We start from the raw sequence: 9,583 nt of genomic DNA, 5'->3' as shown, positions 1-9,583 counted from the left end.
AAAAAAAAAAAAAAAAAAAAAAAGACAAACTAATAAATACTAATATCAAGTAAAGGTAGGCCATGCAGAAAAATACAGCATGGTAATTAAGGAATGAAGAATTAAAAGGGGATGCCATTATATTTAGCAGGGTCAGAGAAGATCTTACTGCAAAACATCTTTTTTTGGAGACAGAGTCTCACTCTGTTGTCCAGGGTAGAGTGCAATGGTGTGATCTTGTCTCACAGCAACCTCCGCCTTCCAGGTTCAGGCGATTCTCTTGCCTCAGTCACCAGAGTAGCTGGGATTACAGGCATGTGCCACCATGCCTGACTAATTTTTATATTTTTAACAGAGATAGGGTTTTGCCATGTTGGCCAGGTTAGTCTTGAACTCCTGGCCTCAAGTGATCCACCCACTCTGGCCTCCCAAAGTGATGGATTATAGTTGTGAGCCACCGTACCTGGTTAAAAAGATAACTTTTAACTACACTTTATTTCTAAATAATAACAAACATTTACTAAACCTTACTATTCAATAGTTATAAGCATTGTTCCAAGCACCTATACTAAGCACTTCATGTGTTTTAACTCCAACACTTCTTGAGAAAGATATTATTATTCCCATGGTACAGAAGCTGAGGTTCAGGGATATCCAACCACTAAGAGGCAGAACCAGAATCAAACCCTGTCAATCTGATTCCAGAGACCAAGCCATCATTGCTGCATTCTAATGACAAATTGTAATCAAAAGACAACCTGAACTCAGCATAGGAGCAAACAAATTTATGTCAATATGGATGCAGCGAAATCCAACTGAGGTAAAAATCATATTATCAAGAAGTTCTGTACACCTTTCCACAATTTATATCAAAATGTCAAGTTAAACACCATTAATATATGCAATTTTTACTTGTTAAAAAATAATCCCAAAAAAATTCTGCACAAAGGGAAACATGGATTACTTAATCAAATTAAAAAGAAGATCTAGGTTAAGAGGCTCCTGGGTTTACTTATTTTTTTAAGAGTCCAAGTCTCACTCTGTAGTCCAGGCAGTGGCACAATCATGGCTCACTGTGGCCTCCTGGCTCAAGTGATCTTCCTGCCTCAAGCTTCTAAGAAGCTAGATCTACAGGTACATGCCGCCATGCCTGGCTACGTCTTTAAAAAAAAAATTTAGGTGTTAAGAGTTGATTAAAGGTAATATAAAGAAAAAAAATGTTGGTTTTTTTTTTTCAGAGGCCAGGTCTCATTATGTTACCCAGGCTGGTTTTGAACTCCTGGCCTCATACAATCCTATGGCCTCAGCCTCCTGAGTTATTGGGATTGCAGGCATGAGCCACTATGCCAAGCTCTATTGGTTTTATTCTTTAAATAAACTGCTCATTCCCATAAGGAAAGCAGCTGTAGTGAAGCAAATGTATTTCTGCATTTTAATGGTCAGTCCTCAAAGAGAATACACAGCTGGTTCAAAGCCAAAGCCCCAAAACCTTTTACCTAAAGTCACATAAAATGTGACTGAGTGACATTCATACTTAATTCAAATACTCAAATTAATCTTTCATGACAAAGCAGAATCTAAAATGCTACCTGATTTTCATAAGTGGTATATTTGCTCTGAATATTAAGAACAACTGGTAAAGAACAACTTGTCTAAGGGGCTCCTGAGGTGAACATAAGAGCACAACCACAAAATACTGAATAAAGGTTCAAAACTTAAAATACGGGGTGAGGGGTGGGGACAGCAAAGCTAGAAAGTGATTGAGTCAATTACTTAGCCAGCTGTAGTCTCTGTCATCTACCTTTTAAAACGTAGCTCCTTTATAATATACATTTAAACTCAAACGTTTCTGAGCTGTTTTTTTATTTTGAAACAAATTTTGAGACTCTATCATCCAGGCTAGAGTGCACTGGCACCATCATGGTCAAGGTCACAGTCTTGACCTCCCAGACTCAAGTGATCTTCCCATTCATTGCCTCAGCTTGTAGCTGAGACTACAAGCACACACCACCATGCTTGGCTAATGCTTTTTAATTTTAACTTTTTTGTAGAGATGGCACAAAAGTTTCTAAGACACCAATGTTCATGCATGCATTCAAATATTTGAATTTCTACTACGTATTAGACTTTGCAGATACAACAATGAATAAAACTGACAAAAATCCTTGCCCTCAAGTAGTTTTTTGGGGGAAGTAAGATGAGACAGGCAGTATGACGAATAAGGAAAATGTGTTCGAATATGGTTAGGCGCTTATGAGAAAAAACAGGAAAGAAAATAGGTAGCATGTGTAGTAAGTATGTACAAGTATGTCTTCTGAGATTTGCCCTCCCAGTGAATGGGGCATTAAGGGGTTCTACCACACATTTGGTAAAACTTTCTTGTTCAGTGTAGCTCATTATTTTATATACATATTAATTATAAGACAAAAACAAAAATGCCTTTAGGGCAAGACATCTTGGACTTCTATCAACAATCTTTCAAGGATTTTCTAAGCCTCCATAAACTAAGCATTATACCAAGTAAAAGTCCCTTACACCTTTTTCTTTTGAAATAATAACTACAAAATACACAGTACAGTACTTCTTAAAAAAAACAAACCTCTTAAGATGTCAAGAATGATTATTCATACTTCTCTTAATCTCTCACAGAGAATCAATGACAATTTTAAAATTTCAACTGTGAATAAGCAGAAAATGGTTAACCTGTCATCAGAGTGGGAAAAAATGAGATATGGAGCTTCGAATAAATAGGAGAGTTCATAAAAGGAGCTAATTAAAAAGGGAAGAGTTCAGTTCTGTTTATAACATGTTTACAATCGGAAGGACAACAACATACTAAAAATAGGGTAGGGAGCTAGGTAAAGTAGCTCACACCTACAATCCTAATACAGAAGCCAATGTGGGAAGATCTCTTGAGGCCAGGAGTCCAAAACCAGCCTGGGCAACATAGCAAGACCCTGTCTCTACAGAATATAAAAAGCTTTAGCTGGGCATGATGATATGAACCCGCAGCCCTAGCTACTCCAGAGGTTAAGATGGAAGGATCGCTTGAGCCAGGAAGATCAAGGATACAGTTAGCTATGATTAAGACACGGCACTCCAGCCTGGGGGACAGAGCAAGACCCTCTCTCTCAAAATATATGTAAATAAATAAAATAGCATCGGAATTAAAAATCAGGACTGTCATCGACAGAGTCTATAGCTGAAGCCATGAAAACAGACTCCCCACAAAGACAAGAACAAGACACTGATCCCTCACACTCCACTGGCCCACTGTTCACTTGATTCCTTTACACAGCCTACGATCCAAGATAGATCATCTCTTTATTCCCCCTTATAATGACACTAGAGAGTCTCCTACTCTTTGCCTGAAACTCAAGGAAAAAAGAACAACACTAGACAGGAAAAAGCAGAATTAAGGGGAGAACCTGAGTAGCACATATTCATTGACAGGAGTCAAGAAAGGAAATTAGTTTTAACAAAGAAATGATCTCCTCAATTCTACTGAAATGCCTCCTAATACATATATTACTTTCCCCAAGTCCCCTAGCTTTCTCACCCTGTCTTCTAGCTTCTCATTAAGTCTTTTGTTTATGACACTTAAAACTTTACAGGAATTTAGTTACTTGTGGCACTTAAAATTTCAGTATGTATCTTTTCATCATATACCTATTTCATCAAATTGACAGTAACCTCTTAGAGAGATGGACTTGTTTTAATTGCCTGTATTCTACCTCCTCACTCCCAGCACTGTCTACAGTAGTTGCAGTATAAATGAACAGCATTACACTTAGAAGACTTACAGAACTTCCATGCTAATATAGCACACTAAAACACCATGTTCCTCTTCCTCTCATTTCTGTAGGCATTTTGAATATCTTTATAATGAAATATAACACTTATAAAGAAAAGTACATAAATAATGCACAGCTCAATACATATTAAGAACTATACATCCATGTAAACACTATACGAGAAATAGGACAGTGCTATCAATTCTAGAATACTTTCTCAAACACAATCCCTCCTCTTCCTATAAAAAAGGAACTTAAATGATAGCTACCTCTTTGCTTTCCTTTTTCTAATGTCAAAGTATAACTCCTAAATATCATAGCTTAATTTTGCCTACTTTTAAAGTTTATATTAATGAAATCAAAGATTTATTCTTTTACCTGGCTTTTTTCCCTCTCAACATTATATTTGTAAAATTCATCTATGCTGATACACATAGTTGTAACTCACTTATTTGCACTGCAGTATGTTATTTCACTCAATATTCATACTACTGTTTATTCTTCTATTGTTATTAAACATTCGGGGTTGTTTTCAGGTTTTAGATACTGTGAGAATCATGACCGTAAATATTCTTATATAATGCAGTTCTGCTTGTTACACTGGAGTCAAACTGCTCCATCAAGGAGATAATGAATCTTCAACTTTAGTAGATACTCTCAAACTTATTTTGCAAAGTGGCTATACCTATTTATTTCTCCATAAGCAGTATAGGAGATTTCCCATTGTTCACTGTCTTTATCAACAGTTGGTATTATCAGAAGCTTGTAATGATAACCATTCTGGCAGGCATCTAGTAGAATCTCACGATGGATTTAGATTTCTCCAATTAGAAAGGAAATGTTCAACATTTCACTTTATGAAATGCTTCTAAAACTCTTGCTCATTTATTCTACAGGGCTGTTTAATTGGCAGCACCTTTATATATTCTGGATATAGGTCCTTAGATATCACAAATACCTGCTTTCTTGTTGTAGCTGACAGTTTCATTTACCTAATGTCTTAAATCTCTGAATTTATCTTTTTTTAATTTTATTTATTTATTTGTTTTTGAGAAAGAGTCTCGTTCTATTGCCCAGGGTCTCGGAGTGCAATGGCACAATCTAGGCTTACTGCAACCTCCACCTGCCAGTTCAATCAATTCTTATGCCTCAGCCTCCTGAGTAGCTGGGATTACAGGCACACATCATCACAGCCAGCTAATTTTTATATTTTTAATAGAGATGGGGTTTCACCATGTTGGCCAGGCTGGTCTCCAATTCCTGACCACAAGTGATCTACCCACCTCAGCCTCCCAAAGTGCTGGGATAACAAGCATAAGCCACCGTGCCCAGCCCCTGAATGTCTTATCTTAAAGTTGTCAAATGTGTTGATCTTTTCCTTAAGAATTGGTTTTCTTCTGTCATGTTTAAGAAATTTTTCCTGCCGGGCGCGGTGGCTCAAGCCTGTAATCCCAGCACTTTGGGAGGCTGAGGCGGGTGGATCACAAGGTCAAGAGATCGAGACCATCCTGGTCAACATGGTGAAACCCCGTCTCTACTAAAAATACAAAAAAAAAAATTAGCTGGGCATGGTGGCACATGCCTGTAATCCCAGCAACTCAGGAGGCTGAGGCTGGAGAATTGCCTGAACCCAGGAGGCGGAGGCTGCAGTGAGCCGAGATCGCGCCATTGCACTCCAGCCTGGGTAACAAGAGCGAAACTCCGTCTCAAAAAAAAAAAAAAAAAAGAAATTTTTCCTAATATGAGATCCTGTATACATTTGCCTGTATCTTCTAAATGCTGTATTGTTTAGTAACTGAAAATTAGGTTTATAACATACCTATAAATTATTTCCATGTATAGTGTGAGAAATGAATAGTTTCTCTTTTTTCCCATATGGATGTAAAATAATCCTATCACCATCTGTTGAAAAGTTCATCCTTTCCTTATTCCTGTCAATTCAAGGGTTCATTTATGTTTTAATCATTTTATTTTATTTTTTTATTTTTGATAGAGTCTCGCTTTGTCACCCAGTGCAATGATGTGATCTAGGCTCACTGCAACCTCGGTCTCCTGGGATCAAGAGATTCTCATGCCTCAGCCTCCCAAGTAGCTGGGATGACAAGAGCACACCGTCATGCAGGGTTAATCTTTGTTTTTTGTATTTTTAGTAGAGACAAGATTTCGCCATGTTGCCCAGGCTAGTCTCAAACTCCTGAGCTCAGGCAATCCGCCCACCTCAGCCTCCCAAAATGCTAGCATTATAGGCGTGACCCATCACACTTGGCCTTAATTTTTATTTCTGAGACAGGGTCTCACTCTGTCACTCAGGCTGGAGTGCAGTGGTGCTATCATGGCTCAATGCAGCCTCAACCTCCTGGATTCAAGCCGTACTCTTGTCTCAGCCTACCAAGTAGCTGGGACCACAGGCCTGAGCTACCATGCCATTAGCCACATTTTTTTTCTAATTTTTAGTAGAGACAGTGGGGTCTTGCTATGTTGCCCAGGCAGGTCTCAAACTCCTGGGCTCAAGTGATCCTCCTGCCTTGGCTCCACAAAGTGCTGGGATGACAGGCGTGAGCCACAGCACCCAGCCTGTAGACTCTTTATTCTGTTTTACATGTCTATTCATTTTATAGTCAAGCCAGTATCTTCCATATTAAATGTGGTAGTCTTATAACTCTTGATATACAGTAAATCCTTCCATCCTGCCATTGTTCTTCAAGGTTGACCTGGTTATTTCTAGGGCCTTTGCATTTCCATGTAAATTATAAGTTCTGCTTTTCATGTTTCATGTAAAAAGCTGTCAAAGTTTTCATCAGAATTGCAATAAGATCACCAATGAAAATGAGAACCACCAGATCTGCTTGCTGAGGGCCATTTTTTAAATAAAAAATAAATGTTAATAAAAAATAAAATAAATAAATGTTGACATTTTATCAATTTAACAGTATTCACTATTAATATCATAAATTATCTCCTTTAATCTGTTATATGGCAAATTATATAAATATTCATAACTAAATCAAATTTCTATCCCTAACCATATATATGTATTTTATATATATGGACATATTTACTAATTACAACATATAATGTCACCATAATTTAGAACATTAATTTTTTTTCTTTTTTGAGACAGGGTCTCACTATGTCTCCCAGATTGGAGTACAGTGGTATGATTTCAGTTCACTGCTACCTCTGCCTCCCAGGCTTAAGTGATCCTCCCACCTCAGCCTCCCAAGTAGCTGAGACTACAGGTACATGCCACCACACAAGGCTAATTTTTCGTATTTTTGGGAGAGATAGGGTTTTGCCATGTTGCCCAGGCTGGTCTTACTCCTGAGTTCAGATGATTCACCTGCCTTGGCCTCCCCAAGTGCTGGGATTACAAGGGTGAGCCACCGCGCCTGGCCAGGTACATTCTTTATCGAAGTTGTTTGGACTATTCTAAGCCCTTTGTTTTTCCATAAAAATTTTAGAAACTTGCCAATTTCTATACCCCAGAATCCTGTGAGGATTTTGATTAGAATAGCATCAGCAGATCTATAAGCCAATTTGTAAAAAGTATCCTACCAGTGTCTTCTGATAAATGAAAACAATATATTTTTTCCATTTATTTAGGCCTCTTAATATTACTCTCAGCAATGTCTTATAGTTTTTGGTATATAGGTCTTAGGCATCTTTTACCAGTTATCCTTAAGTGTCTCATCTCTTTGGACGCATTTTAAAAGGTTTATTTTTAAATCTCAATTTCCAATTGTTCACTGCTGATATATACAAATACGTTGCATATTGATAACGTATGCTGCAACCTCATTAAACTGACTTGTTGTTCTAGTAGCTTATTTTGTAGATTCCCTAGGATTTTCCTATCCAAGAATAAAGCCAATTTTTCCTTCTTCCTTTCCAATCTGGATACCTCTCTCTTGATCAAGTCTTACTGCACTGGCTAGAACCTCCTGTGTATAATGTTCAAAAGAAGTGGCAAAAGTGGGCATTCTTCCTCATTCCCAGTCTTTGGGAGGGAACACTCAGTCTTTTATCATTAACATGTCAATTGTAATATTTTTCAGAGACTCCAGTTTCCAGTAGAGAAAAATTCCTTTCTATTGCTAGTGTGCTGACAATTTTTACCAGAAATAAATTTTGTCAATCTTCAAAAATATCTCTTAATCAGGTGGAGTTCAAACACACCAGAAATTTGTCATTTCCACCTCAACGAAAATTGGCATCAGCAACATAAAAATCCCAAAATATCTTATGATGCTTACTTCAAGAAGCAGCTGCAGAAGCCCAGACACCAGGAAGGTGAGATCTCTGACACAGAAAAAGAAAAACAAGACTACAGAGCAGTGCAAGATTGGGCAGAAAGCTGTGGACTCACAAATTTTACTAAAAATCAAAGCTATTCCTTAGCTCCAGGGCTACCTGTGATCTGTGTTTGCCCTGAAGAATGGAATTTATCCTCACAAAATGGTGTTTTGAATTTCTTAAGAAACTAATAACTGATAATACTATGGATATCAATACCACATATATATATATGTGTATATATATATATATATTGCGATGATGATACGGTCCTTTTTAAAGTCCATTGTAACAGCAAACTATGCCGATTTTTTTCAAATTTAAACAAATCCTACCTACACTTCTAGGATATACTCCACTTAGCATGATGCAGTATCCTTTAGATATACTGTTGGATTTGAGCTGCTAAACTTTTATTTGGAAATTTTTCATCTATATTATAGTTTCTACCTCTATGTTATTAGTCTACCGTTTTCTTATAAAGTCTTTTTCTGAATTGAATATCAAGGTAATGCTGGTCTCATAAGGTGGGACAATTTTATGGAACACTGCATCAAATGGGATTTATTCTTTAAATGTTTTGTAGAATTCAATAGCAAAGCAACTCGGACCAGAGTTATTATTATAGGATTTTCCACTACAAGTTCCATTCTTTAATAAGCATATGGCTAAGCAGTTATCTATTTCTTCTTGAGTTTTGTAGCTTGTGTCTTTTAAAGAGTTTCTCCATTTCATCTGATTTGTCCAATTTACTGGCATAAAATTGTTTGTAATATTGCCATATCATCCTTTCATTGTCTGTACTTAAGTCACCTTTCATTCCTAATATTGGTAATTGTGTTCTCTTTATTCCTCAGTCTAGCTGCAAGTATCCATTTTATTAAATTTTTTTTCTTTATATATATTAATTTACAGGTATATTAAGTGGGCTTTGAAAACAGAAATGCCAGGTTTTCTTTCCTTTGGTACTACCCACAACAGCTAGGCACAGTACCTCTTCATAGCCAGCAGTGTTTTTTGACAAACTAAAGGGTAATCAGGTGATAAAAGTGAAGGCCAAATGAGACTACAACAAGACGTAGAATTAAAATTTCAGAAGCTGTACCTTACAAGGCAGAAAAAGCATGAGGACTTGGCAGTCCCATACAAGATACTCAGTATCTTTATAACCTTGGGGAACAAATCACTAAGCAGTCAATTAGCTAATTTGTAAAATGGAGAATAAAGCCTCCTTATCATATAAGGCTGCAGGTTTAAATGATATAACCCTCATAGAGTGCTATGCATAAGAATGTCCAATAATGTTAGCCATCTTTTTTTCAGCAATGGATCGAACCATTAAAAGAAAAAATTTAGGCCGGGCGCGGTGGCTCAAGCCTGTAATCCCAGCACTTTGGGAGGCCCAGGCGGGTGGATCACGAGGTCAAGAGATCGAGACCATCCTGGTCAACATGGTGAAACCCCGTCTCTACCAAAAAATACAAAAAATTAGCTGGGCATGGTGGTGCGTGCCTGTA

The 9,583-nt window shown here is 37.3% G+C and overlaps 1 protein-coding gene across 13 annotated transcripts in view; it reads right to left on the bottom strand.

Annotated features, from left to right (window-relative positions):
- Positions 1–9,583, bottom strand: part of MGA (MAX dimerization protein MGA) — a 168,554-nt gene that overhangs the window by 41,314 nt on the left and 117,657 nt on the right. The window lies entirely within an intron of this gene.

Source organism: Cebus imitator, unplaced genomic scaffold, assembly GCF_001604975.1.
Source record: "Cebus imitator isolate Cc_AM_T3 unplaced genomic scaffold, Cebus_imitator-1.0 Scaffold70, whole genome shotgun sequence".
Taxonomy (NCBI): domain Eukaryota; kingdom Metazoa; phylum Chordata; class Mammalia; order Primates; family Cebidae; genus Cebus; species Cebus imitator.
The sequence above is the reverse complement of the archived record's forward strand: the minus strand, read 5'-3'. Positions and strand labels throughout refer to the sequence as shown.